General features: G+C 40.6%; 1 protein-coding gene across 3 annotated transcripts in view; it reads right to left on the reverse strand.

The window, feature by feature from the left end:
• SYK (spleen associated tyrosine kinase) overlaps positions 1-12,295 on the reverse strand; it is a 94,852-nt gene extending 82,557 nt beyond the window's left edge. Inside the window, exon 1 of one of the 3 annotated variants that reach the window (XM_019517300.1) lies at positions 12,162-12,295. The gene's annotated coding sequence lies outside the window, so the exon portion shown is untranslated. Of the gene's footprint in view, positions 1-7,852; positions 7,889-12,161 lie in introns of those variants that run through there. The other 2 variants (XM_019517297.1, XM_019517298.1) reach the window with 2 other exon arrangements.
• Between the last annotated feature and the right edge of the window lie 931 nt (positions 12,296-13,226).

Raw genomic sequence — 13,226 nt, forward strand, 5'->3', positions numbered from 1 at the left:
ATTTTGAAGCACGGGGACACTAGTACACAAGATGCTGCAGCGCTTTAATTAGAGCAGCTCTTGGAACTGCTCTATATCACACCTCCTGCCCCCCAGATCACGTGTAGCAGTGCCCCAAGGTACCACACTCTCCTGCCTTCTACCTAACTTCTGACTAAGATGGTGAACTGCCTGTCTCAGTTCCTTTAAGGAAAGAATGTTATTGGAAAACAGCTTGGCATCTTTGAAGCACATGATATGATGATGTTTCTTTGATTATATTTTTCAGGAGAAAGGTGGGGAGCCTAACATTGCCTTCTACATCTAAGTTAATTGCTTCTGCTATCTAAAGAGAAAAAATGTATTTAGTGGTTACCAAATCATGCTTTACCTTCTGCCCAGGGAACACTTTTGCTGCCGTGGATATAGATACTGCCTCTGGAAGAAAGATGACTTCTGTCAAAGCAAACATTTTAGCTATGAAACAGATAGCATCATTTGGATGGAAGGATGTTCTCTTATAGGCAAAATGATTTTTAATGCCTAGTACCCAGACTCGCATCTTACAACTTAGAACCCAATGAAGATTTTGCTACAACTGAGTTGGGGCAGGGGGCAGGTCTCTCTTGTAGACTCCACTGTGTTCAATATTGGTCACTGCTTTTGTCCTTAAAAGTGTTTTGTTAGTGTGATGTGCACTGATGTAACAAGTATGCCAAACATGCCAGCAAGACAAAGATTTTGAAAGGTCTTGATTCTAGATGCAGTGAAAAGTTTGAGTAACTACACTGAGAAGGGAATGGATTTACACATAAAGAAATTTTAATTGATACCAATCCATAGTTCTACAGTTGGCAGTAATAACGACAGCCAGCATGGCCTTGTCGCGGGTAGAGTCACATCTGACTAACCTCATCTCTTTCTACGACCGGGTTACTCACTACCTGGGTGAGAGAGATGAGGTCGACGTCATTTACTTGGACTTTAAGAAGGCCTTTGACTTGGTGTCCCATGAGGCTCTCAAGGTAAAACTAGGAGACTACGGGCTCAACAGTTCAATGGTCAGATGGGTGGGAAACTGGCTGTGGGATTGGACCTAGGAAGGTGGCTAGGGAGGTTCCCCAGGGTTTGGTACTTGGACCTGTACTTTTCAACATCTACATCAGTGATCTGGATGTGGGGGTAAAAAGCATACTGGCAAAGTTTGCCAATGACACTAAGCTTTAGGGAAGTGTAGGCATGCCTCAGGGTAGGCTGATGATCCAGGCAGACTTAGACAGATTAGTTAAATGAGTGGACCAGAAGCAGATGCTGTTCAACACTGAGAAGCGTAAAGTATTCCATCTGGGGAGGAAAAATCTGTAACTTACTTACAGGCTCAATGGTGCTACGCTAGCTAACACCACATCTGAAAGGGACCTGGGGGTCATAATGGTCAGTGTGATCCTACAGTTAGCAGAGCAAACAATATGCTGGCATGCATCAACCAATGCATCTCACACAAAACTAAGGAAGTTATTCTTCCATTCTGCTTGGCAGTAGTGAGGTTGCAGCTGGAATACTGCATCCAGTTCTGGGTGCCACACTTCAAGAAGGATGTGGAGAAGCTTGAAAGAGTCCAGAGAAGAGCCACACATATGAATTAAGGCCTGAAGAGCAAGTCTATGAAGAAAGGCTGACAGATATGGGACTGTTCAGCCTAGAAAAGAGAAGACTTTGGGGGGTTTTGCTTAAAAATATATCAGAGGAGAGTTTCAGGGGCCAGGCAAACACGTATTGACCAAAGCGCCCCAGAGAAAAACCAGGAGCAATGGTCATAAACTTCTACAAGAAGGTTTCAGACAGGATATAAGTAAAAACTTCTTTATGGTTCATGTGACCAGACTCTGGAATGGACTCCCAGTTGGGGTGGTGCAGGCACCTACCCTGGATAGACTGGATGCACACCTTGCTGGGTTTATTTGATGCCAGCAGTCTTTCCTGCCCAGAGCAAGGGGGCTGGACCTGATGATCTCACAAGGTCCCTTCCAGCTCTAAACATCTGTGAATCTGTGAATGTCTACTGACTCCAGTGTCATCCTAACAGTGCTAACAAAGTCTATATTCAGGAGCAGTTATGTAATGAAGTCCTAGAGCCAACAGCCACCTCTAAATACTTAGGGAATTATTGAACTGATTTACAGAATGCACAAGCAAGGATTTTTGTGGTATCTTTTGCCCGTTTTTTTGTCTTGAATGGAGTGTCTCTTGAGGAAAATTAGTAAATCTCATGTTTCAATCTTGCTCCTAAAGTTATACAAAATTACCACTGATTTTAAAGGAAACTGCATCAGTTTGAATAAGACCTAATCCACAGCCCAGAAAGATCACCAGGAAATTTTCCACTGAAACTTTCCATTAATCACCAAGAAACTTCCTTCATATGCATATGTCCATCCAGTAAATATATATTGTATTTATTCAAATATAAGGTGACCCAGATTAGAAGATGACCCCCTAAGAATTAGATTCTATATATAGAAATCTTAAAAAATGGATATAATTTTCCATATATATTTTTGGAGGTTTGCCATGAATTTGTCCCTCTCCTACTGCTACAGCAGGGAAAATAAATTTGGGGGGGTCAAGTAGCCTTTCTTTCCCCTACAGGCCCTTCTTCCCCACCCCCCACTCCAATGTCAGATGCTGCTTTCTCTGAGCACATAGAAGAAAGTGAAAAGCAAATTTAAAATAACTGACCTTAAAATAAATATAGCTGTAGTAATTTGTATGTAGTACCCATAGACTTAGTTCATCCAGAATTCATACATTTAACCTTTTTCTGGAAATGCTGCAAATTTTAGTACAGCTACTCCATAAACACACTCTTAAGTCACACTTTGGCACCTACTTATGTATAGAACAAATGATGCATGATGTTAGTCCAAAACCAAAGGACTCATCATTTACCATGTGGTTCATTGAACTAGGCACCAGCAAAGTGAGCAGCATGTCAAGCCATGGTGATCTCACAGCTCAGCACTGCTCAGTATGTGTGTGTATTTGAGATATGCCCCCTCAAAAAGGCAACCTCATGGAGGGTGAGGCCACACTAATCATATGCACCAGGCTGAGAGAGGGTGTGATGAAAGGATTCTGGGTGAACTGTTTAGGGCCCCATTTGGTGACGCCTGCTGGACACTTAGGGCTGGTGAAAAAACAGGAATAATTGGAAATGGGAAAGAGAGGCACAGCTCACCTGTGGGAGTGAAGAAGTCAGAATATATTTAATGTAGTGGCTTACCATGACTTTTGAAAAGAGGTGTTGCTGAGGAGGACTGCACTCAGTGGGCACTGCCCTATATCTTATTTGCTAACCTATTCTTCCCTTTAAAAGTGGAACAGATCCTAGCCAGGCCCCGGCTACACAGGGAATAAATTGCTCATCACAATTTATAGATTTCAGCATGGACTCTAGGATACTGGAACGAAGATGCCATCAACTCCAGAAACTGGATATTAAAAAGAGATCATAGTAGAAGCAAAACAAAAGGGAGCCAAACGCAAATCCTGTGTCAAAAATAAGAGACCCTTATCCTGAAACAAAACTGAAAGGACACTGTGGTGGCTGACAAGCAGCATTTATGCCGCTGTAAATATAGGAACTGAGCAGAACTGGTGGTGCATTTTTCAATTTCCTTATATTATAAAGCCTTAAATGGTCTGTTTAATTTCTGGTCAAATAAAGGGATTTGACAACAATTTTTAAACAAGCAGTAGTCATGTAAGACTTTTCAAAGCTGTCTAAAGGTTGTGGATTCCTTTGGGCAATTTTGAACATCTCAGCCTTATATTCTGGTCTAAAAGCTTTAAATGTTAATGGTGTTCCCAACTGCTAATCAAGTATTATCAGTCCACCACAATCACATGCCCTTAAGTGACTGAGACAAACATGCAGATTTATGACACATTCCAGTCATTTCACTGAAACAAGTTGTAAAAAATATTTCCCAAAGTCTTGAGTCTCACCAGAGGAGACAACTCACACAACTAGCTTGGGTCTCTTGGAGAGCTTCATTATATAGCACTTATTTACAGTGGGACTTATATTCTCAGAGTATTCATATTGTAATAAGATAAAAATCAACAGGAATGAAGGCAGCAGAACTGGGGCCTTTCTTCATTCAGATATAGGCCACTGCATACAGAATCTGTAATCACAAGCATAACCTGAAAAATCTTAAAACACAAAACTAAGATGGGAATTACAGAAACAAATTAATCTCTTTTTTCTCAGCTTTTGGGACTGAGAGGATTGCAGCACACTGATATATTTCTGTTGAGTTACTTTAGTCTTAGAAATACTAGATGTTATCACTAGGAAATGGGTGAGGTTAGCTCCTACAGGTACAGAGACTGTTCAATTTATATATCTCTGCAGGCAATTATACAAACTGAAGACTTCATTCCAAGAGAAAAAGGGAAGAAAAAGTAAAATATACTTTTTATTTTAATGGAAAGTGTGACATTGGCCTATAGTACCTAAATTGCCAATATCAAAGGTTGATATCTTAAGCAAAGCTGGCACTAAAGATGAGGACGAGATTTTCCTTCAACAGTGGGCCAGTTCTTGACTTGGCTTTGCTAGCTATCCAGGACACCTAACTGAAAGGCAGGTTGTGAGATAAAACATTACTAATGTGCATTAACATAAGATCAGCAGTATCCTAAACTAAGAGTGAACATTTAGTATTTGCCCCCTCCAAGTACCATCCATCACCAAAGAAAAAATAGTTCAGCTAATATCTGACAGAATGTTTTACCTTGTCATCCAAAACAGTCTCATAAACAGAGGGACTCATAACATTCACTGAGCGACAGCCTGGATTAAACACATTATCCACCGCTCAAATAAAATTTACACATCTAAGTTTTGAAGATGCTATGAAAGAGGCAAATAACCCCTATCCCTTTTCCCCACACATAAGAAAACCTATTTGCAGCAGCAAGACCAGTGAAAACACTCCTGGCAAGGCCCATTAATCATCCTGGGCAGACAGAGGATGCACCTGGTCTCACAGTATTCTGGGCCAATGGGCAACATTTCCCTAGCTTTTGCACTGATGTAAGAAGTAGCCAGGCTGTGAAAATACTTCATTTTCAAAAAATGTTCTCTTACACTGTGCTGCCTTTTGAGCGATACTGGATATTGTGTTGCAAAATGATCTGAAAATGACTATCTAGTGCCCAATAAACTAGCTATGGAACAATAGCTAGTACTGGCATCCCTTTGGGGTGCTTTCTGTCTTACCTACTGGATATGGACCAGAGTATTATGGCTAGCCTACACCTGTTACATGACCATATCCCTATGATTCTTTGTCACCTTTCCAGAGCTGAACTGTGAAATTCTCCAACATCTAGCTGCTCTTTTTCACTCATCCTTTAATCAATGACACACATAACATCCATCTGCACCATGTATGGATTAGTCACTTGTTTTTTTTCTCTTCTGTGGTGAGGATGGTTTTGGGTTTTCTTGCTACCAAGTCATCTTGAGATGCTGATTCCACAGCTGCAGCTTGCCAGAAAAAGCTATAACTGAAACTTGTTTCTAATATAATGATGACCTAACCCCTTTTACCTTTGCTTGGACATAAGTTCCTTTTACTGCACATAGAAGACTCTAGTGCATAGTAAGGGGAAACTCATGCTCTTTATTTAGATGCATACTGGGATGATTAAAACCCTTACTACTCTTTCTGTCCATCCCCACTCAAGAAATCGAGTGCTCTCAGGCTGTCTCAGATCAGGGACTAGATCATTTAAAAGGTATGTCACAGCTTGGATGAAGTGACATATATCTGAGAAGTTACATTCTCTTGGTCTAATAGGTAGTTAACTCAATTATCTGATTTGCCAATATAACCCCTCACTTAAACATGCTATTATTTGCTTTACAGACCTCCTTGCAAAATGTTCCCCATTAGATTCATGCATAACTACTTTGACATGCAGTTAAATATTTTCTAAATTTGTAAACTAAACAAATGCTGTAATAGTGTTCATATTAACTCTAAAATGTGTCATAGCTCAACTAATAGGCCTTAGAGGTGGGAAATTAAATTCAAAATTCACACCATCTTGTAAAAATCATTTTTTGAACTACGAGTATTAAACTGGCTCAATTCAAAATGACAATAACACCAAACCAAATTTTCAAAAGTGGGAGCACTTAGTGCATCCTTAAGTTTATGTCTAATCGTAGGGTTGGAGCGGTGTTGTAAGAATTATGCCAGAAGCAAGATCTTCTCTCTCAGACTTGAGGAAGGGCACTCTGTGCCTAAAAATTTATCCAACATCTCTCCCAACTATACAATTGGTCCAACAAAAACATTACTTAACTGGTGAGTGGAAATCACACTACTATATCGTCTTATTTTCCAAACATAACTCCCACAACAGATTTTCAGTTTAAATTTGATGTGACTACATACTTGTACAATATTGAAAAAATATCCATTCTAGGCTAACTTTTATTCGCAATTCACCAGTTTAAATTAAGAGCAACACTATCAAAGTCAACTCTAGAGTCACCCTCTTTCTCCGACATAGTTTTAAATTCAGAGTAATTCCATCAAGTCAATAAAACCACTTAATACTTGAAATGATACAACTAAAATCAAAATTTGCCTCCTAGTAATCAATGGTATAGAAATTACACTAAATACCTTAAAATCTGATTCTTCTCTCACTTTCACCAATTTAAACTGAAAGCAACTGCACTGCCTTCTACACAGCTAACTGTGGGCAGACTAGAAATATTTCATTTCACTTATTTGATCAACTTAACAGTTAAACAAGGAGTGTTAAAAAGTACAGTCATCTAGGCAGTGGTTCTCTGCTTTTTTAGACTCAAGGCACTCCTCAGAAAATGCCAGCTCTTACCTTTTGGATTACAGAAAAATAACGGAACCATTCTTGCATTTCAAAGAACTCAGAAAGACCACAACACATCAGAATGTTTTTGAGACTATGGTTTCCTATTTAAAATCTCTGGATTTGTCTTGTAAATCATGTATAGATGCCTATACACCTAACAGTGCTTAATAATGAGTGGCACCCCATAGCAGCCTTAAAAGGATCTCATGCCACCCAAGGATGCCACAGCACCTGGCTGAGAATCTCACACAGTAATACTGCATCCTTAATGGTTTTCTTGCAGATCTGGCAATCATCTAACTCACTACATCTTACTATCTTGATGATCTCTTAAGTTCTCATTTCCATCCTCATGTTCTATGCTACAGTTATATAAAAATCTGTGGTTTCTTCAGCTATAACCAGAAGAGCCATTTGACAGACAGTAGCTGGAAAAAACAAAGTAATCTTAATAAAATGTCTCCATCTAAATAGCACTCTCTAATCTGAGTCTGCAGAAGTAAAGAAACTGAAGCTGAAACGTCAATTTTATATTCAATTAACTTTATAGATACACTTCATGGCACTCAAGTAAATTATTGCTACTGTTATTTTTAGTGCTCACAAAGATGTTTCCTATCATTCTGCTGAAGAGAAGAGGTGAAATGGATTTGTATGTGGACCCGTAGTAAGGCAGTTTTCCTTGAGAGCTTCCCTGGAAGCCCTACATCTATCCAATGCCTTCTTATCCTCAACCAGAGCTGACTGTACATTTGGAAAGCAGACACTCCTCACAAAGAGCATTAGACTGGGTATTTGTGCAGTCACAAATTCAAGAATCCCATTTTTAAACCCTTTAGTATATAGCCCCTCACAGATTTGCGCACAGAGTATAAGAGCTGTGGACTGCTCACATCATTTCCCTGCATCTTGCCCTTGTTATTCTGCATGCAGGACATTCAGTCTACATTACCTTGTGCTGGGGAGATCTAATCCCAATGTACATGGGCATGATGAAGCACTATTTAAATTAAAAAAAACAATGGAAGTTTCAAAAGATTAATACATTCTAATCGGCACTGGCCATAAATGAAGTGATAACAAAACTATGCTGGAGCAAAGTTGTTCTTTGAAATAGTGGAATACTCATAGAGTCATGTAACTATATGCCAAATACGACCATTTCCCCATTGTACAAGACACTATAACTATTATAGACTGAGCACAGCTTTAGAGTCCAACAGCATCTGCATTATATTTAAGAGTCTAAGATTTACCCTCCCTCCACAAACGTATGTGCATTTAACAACTAAATTGGCAGTTCAATATGAGTATCTGTACAGGAAGTTACGACTTATTTTTAACTTTGAACCATGAACATTGAAGAGACCTTGCAGACTTTATATTCTACATTTATTGCACAAAGCAAGTAAGGTTCCCATTTGAAACACATTGTTAATAATATATTACACACACACACACACACACACACACACACACACACACACACACACACACACACACACACACACACACACACACACACACACACACACACACACACACACACACACACACACACACACTTTCAACTTAATTTGCAGAATAATTGTTCAATTGTATAATTTATATGAACATGCAATATGTATTTAATGGTATTAATATAGGACATAATGCATATATGAATAATAATTATACATGATTACATTATAGTTGTTTTTTACACCAACATTTGGATAGATCTATTCAGGCCACCAATGCCTAATGATGTTTTTTGGTGGAGTCACTGCCAAAGAGACTAGATTTAGTTTCCACCAGAGGTAAAACTTCAGTTTTAAAAACTGTATGGTCCAAGAAAAGCCATGATGTATATATTAGTTTTTTCTTTTCATAGTTTTTCTGATTAATTTTGTAGCGTCACATGTAAAGCAAATTAACCTTGCCATTGGGGCTTAAAATACAGATAGGAAACACAGAAGTGAACTATCATTTTTTAATGACAATACTTTTGCAAGTCTGAAAGTATAATGCTAACAAAAGTACTGTAACTATATAGTGCGTGCCTTTGGTGTTCTACTATGCATACAGGGCATAAGGACAAAGGGACCAATTCTGCAAGGTAATAAGTAATCTTTACTCTTGACAGTAGTCATTGAGACTTTTCAAATTAAACTTGAATACTGGAAGACAAGTGGGTATTCTGTATAAATTCAGGCTGAGAAACTGAAAAGGAGGTTCTCAATAGTTCAGAAGAATGCATAACTGCAGGCAAATTTTTGTTGTAAAATTTGTTTCCCTTCAATAAAATCATAGTTTTTCAAGAGCCAAATTTTGATGTGTGAGAACTCACACATGAATTTTCCCACTGATTTAAAAAGGGCTACTAACATAAATAGGGGATTGTAGAATCAGGCCTAAACTGAATAAAGAACCAGTCATGCTTGACCTGATAAGAAAGGCATTTAAGACTTAAACTTGAGACGTGTGGCTGCTTTGACCCCAAAGTAGTACAGCACTTTAGTGCATAAAGGGTTTCAGTAAAATCCTTCACTGTAAAGAGCTCAGTTCTTTGCCTTGTTTCATTAGAGGAGAGAAAAGAAATGGGTCTAAATTTCCAGTACTGTTTATTTATATTCAGAGGGCCAAAGCTGTCAATTACTGTGGCTTGAATAAGTGCAAGGGAAGGGAGAATTTGAGCTAGACAGTCCACCTGTCCTTTGTAAACCAAATCCCAATGAAATCAATGTTAGTCTTTCCAATATCTTCAGATTTTGAATCAGGACTTTAAAGCTAATGAAGAAAATGAAATAAAAGTATAACATTTTAGAACACAAATGAAATCGGGTATGTTCCTCCCTGCTGATTGCTCCATACCTCTGCAAAGGTCCTAGTCTCAATACAGGATATTGTGCGAGTGTTAGGAAGGAAAAAGAAATGTAATCTCCCTTTAAAAATGAAGAGCATGATCCCTCTGACTTCAACGGCAGTTTGGCCACAGACTTTGAAAGCTTGGACCACTTATATAGCAAATCGGAAGAAAAAAGGATGGGATTAAAAATTGTCCATGTAACTCATGTTATCATTCAATTTACATATTTAAACTTTTTTCAAGTGAAATTTTACATACCAGCCTTCAAAAAAAAAGTTATTTTGGAACCAGAGTAACTTTTTAAAAACACCTGCTAGCTGTTCCCCAAAATAACTTTCAGGTTTTTTTTCAAGACATTAGATCAAATTTTTCATTGAGCTACACCAACAGAACCACAATGGCTGGAAAATAGAAAGGTAACAGAGAGTAACTATTTACCTCTTTGATTTCATGGACATTACTACTATTTTTAGGAGAAACAAAGCCTGAAAGGTTTATAAAGTACAATTTGGGATTTTAGAAGATTTTCCAACTCAGTTCAAAACTGCAGTAGATATTTATTTTAATTAGTTCAGCAATTTTGATTAACCTAAACTGGTTTTAAATCTTTTATTCCAAGTTGTTTTAAATATTCATAAGGCTTCTCTCCAAGCCATTCCCCCCTCCCCTGGAAGAAAACCGTCAAAATATAAATATATTGATGTCTCAAACTTCCTTATTTCTGTCTTTTATCGGTCTCAAGCTCAACAGGGCTGAGAAGGAGAAGTTGTTACAGTTCCTGTTAAAGCACCCCCTCAAAGTGCTTTTGGACTGCAACAGTTTCTGACCATTTATCTCAGAGTTTGAGCTGAGTATGGGGTCTGCTCTAATGGCCACACCACAAAATCAGACCCCAAAGGTCCAGAACATACAAGTCTTCTGTGTATGGCTTGTGGGAGAATGCCCAAAATAAAGATTACTAACCCCAAGTGCAAATGATCATGTAAATGGCTCCTTGAATGAGGGGAAAAATATAATCTTACAAGTGGTAATTTTTTTCTTTAAAAAAAAAATCTACCTCTAACTAGCCTAATTAAGGAATATGACATTGGGCTTGATCTTATTCCCAGTGGAGTCAGTACAAGCTGTGCCTAAGAAGCACTGCTAGACTGGGCCTAAAAGATGATGTCACCATGCTTAAGTGTCCTGAAATAACATTGTGTCACTCCTTGTTTGATGCCAGCATAAGGCTCTCTATCAAAGATGTTACCAAAATTTGTTTTTTTTGTGTGTGTATATATATTTATGTATGTATGTATAGTGATTTAGGCCTCTTGTATCTAATATGCTTTGTCACCTCTAACGCTATTCTACAGTCTTTCTTGGAAAAAAAATAAGGAAGTTTGCTAAAAAAAGAAAGAAAAAGAAACAAAATGTAACTAATGACCTTTTGTCAGGCTTCAAGGGAGCAAACTGGCACACTGCAGTCACACTGCAATTAAATCACCCCTGCAAGTTCTGAACTTTGTTTTGTTTGAAGAGAGGACAGATGCACTCATTTGCTTCCATGCTCATTTCATTGCCCAAAGTTTCAAAACAGCTTTTTAAAGTGTTTTGCTTTCAAACCCACGAGCACATTTTCTGTTTTTGCGTGTGCCTTCCTAACCTGCATCTCCTTCTCCATGGATTTCATCTCATGTGGTTTTGGCCTGTTCACTTGTCCCAATGTCACTACTGCGTTCGCTGAATCACCGTAGGGTTTTGATTTGGTCAAAGGATCCCTTGGAGTTTCTCCCTATTATCTTCCCACCATTTTTTCCCCCCAAATAATACCTGAAAAATAATGGGGCGCACGGTTTGTCGAGAGGGTAGGAAGCCTGAAGCTGGCAGAAGGCCGATTTGGAGGGTAGCTGACTTGGAGGTGCATCTGTGGCGGAGGGCCAGAATCGGCGTGGACAGGGAGGGACTTTGGCAAGTCTGGTGGGCGACAGGCACTGAAATGGTGCCTCCAAAGGGAACGAGGGTGCCAAACCCTCTGAGAGGCTTGGGGGAGGGAGAAAGAGAGAGCGGCTGCAATGTTGCCATTGGGGGTCCCTGGTGTGTGGCCAGGACATGAAAACCCCCCCACATTTTTGCAGCTATCTAGTTGGTCTAATAAGACATATCGCCTCTTCCTCCAGAGTTTTGGATGCCTTTCCCTCTAGACAAGCAGCCCACACCCCAGGGCATGGGGAGGGCTGGGCAGGGTCCCGTCCCTTCAAGGAGCCCGGGGCGGGGCGGGGAGCGGCACGGATGAACCGGCCCGGGCGCCTGGAGGAGCCCAGGTCCCCCCCGAGCCGCGGGCATGGGTTTGGGTGCAGCGGGGAGCCCGCCCGGCCCCGCCTCAATCCTCCTGGGGTCCCCGCTACATTGCCTCCCCCTGCCCCGCTCTTACCTGGGCTCGGCTGAGGCGGGCGCGGGGCGAAGCTCCCGCCGCTGCGTCCCGGCCCCGCGCTCAGGGCGCCGGGAGACGCGGCTTCCTCGTTTCGCAGCCGCGGCCACTTCCTCCAGGCGGGCGCAGCTCGCACACTTCCTCCTGGGCACGGTCCGGCCCGGCCCGGCCTGCGGGAGGGCGCAGGGCTGCGGCGCCGGGGGTGGTGGCACCCCGGGGTGCCGCCTGCGTCCTGGGCGCGCCGGGGGAAGCGGGCCAGGGACTCGCGCACGGAGCTGTGCGCACACAGGCGCACACCTGCATACACACACACACACGCGCATTCGACATATGTTTACACACAAACGCATACACACATTTACACACACAGCCACACATGCGTACACACAAACACATACACACATCTACACACCCAACCACACATACACACACACATACACACACACAAACGCATACATACACACATCTACACACACAAACACATACCTTACACATACACACACGCATGCACATGCATACACACACGTGCACATGCATACATACACACACTGCACATATACACACAAACATATAGGCAGTCCTCGACTTATAACATTTCGAGTTACAACGTTTCGCACTGACAACATTTATAAATTAACGCCCTGTTTCAACTTTCTGATGTCAGTTTTGACTTTACAATGCTTGATCCAAAACGATGCCACACCAGTGAACAAGTTCACTGCGTCGCCCATCTCCCTGGAGAACACCTGTCCAAACTTTCTTGGACATTTTCTTCAAGAAAGCAGACAAGACTCCAAGAAAACCTGCAGCCAAGACTCCTGAGAAGACTCCAGCCAAGAACCCTTCAAAAAGTCCAGCAAAGTCACCTCAAAGAATTCCTTCCAAATCAATCTGATTGCTATTTACAATATAAATACATTAATGTAGCTATATTCCTCATCTATAATTGATCGAGTACAAAATGCTGGGATATTTTTAGTGAAAATAGGGTATCGGGCCTTGGCTCGGGAATGAATCCCCATTTATAACATTGTTTCCTAAGGGAAAAACGGTTCTGAATTACGTTTC

This window comes from Gavialis gangeticus, unplaced genomic scaffold, assembly GCF_001723915.1.
Source record: "Gavialis gangeticus isolate Ggan-Ray unplaced genomic scaffold, GavGan_comp1, whole genome shotgun sequence".
NCBI classification, from domain to species: domain Eukaryota; kingdom Metazoa; phylum Chordata; order Crocodylia; family Gavialidae; genus Gavialis; species Gavialis gangeticus.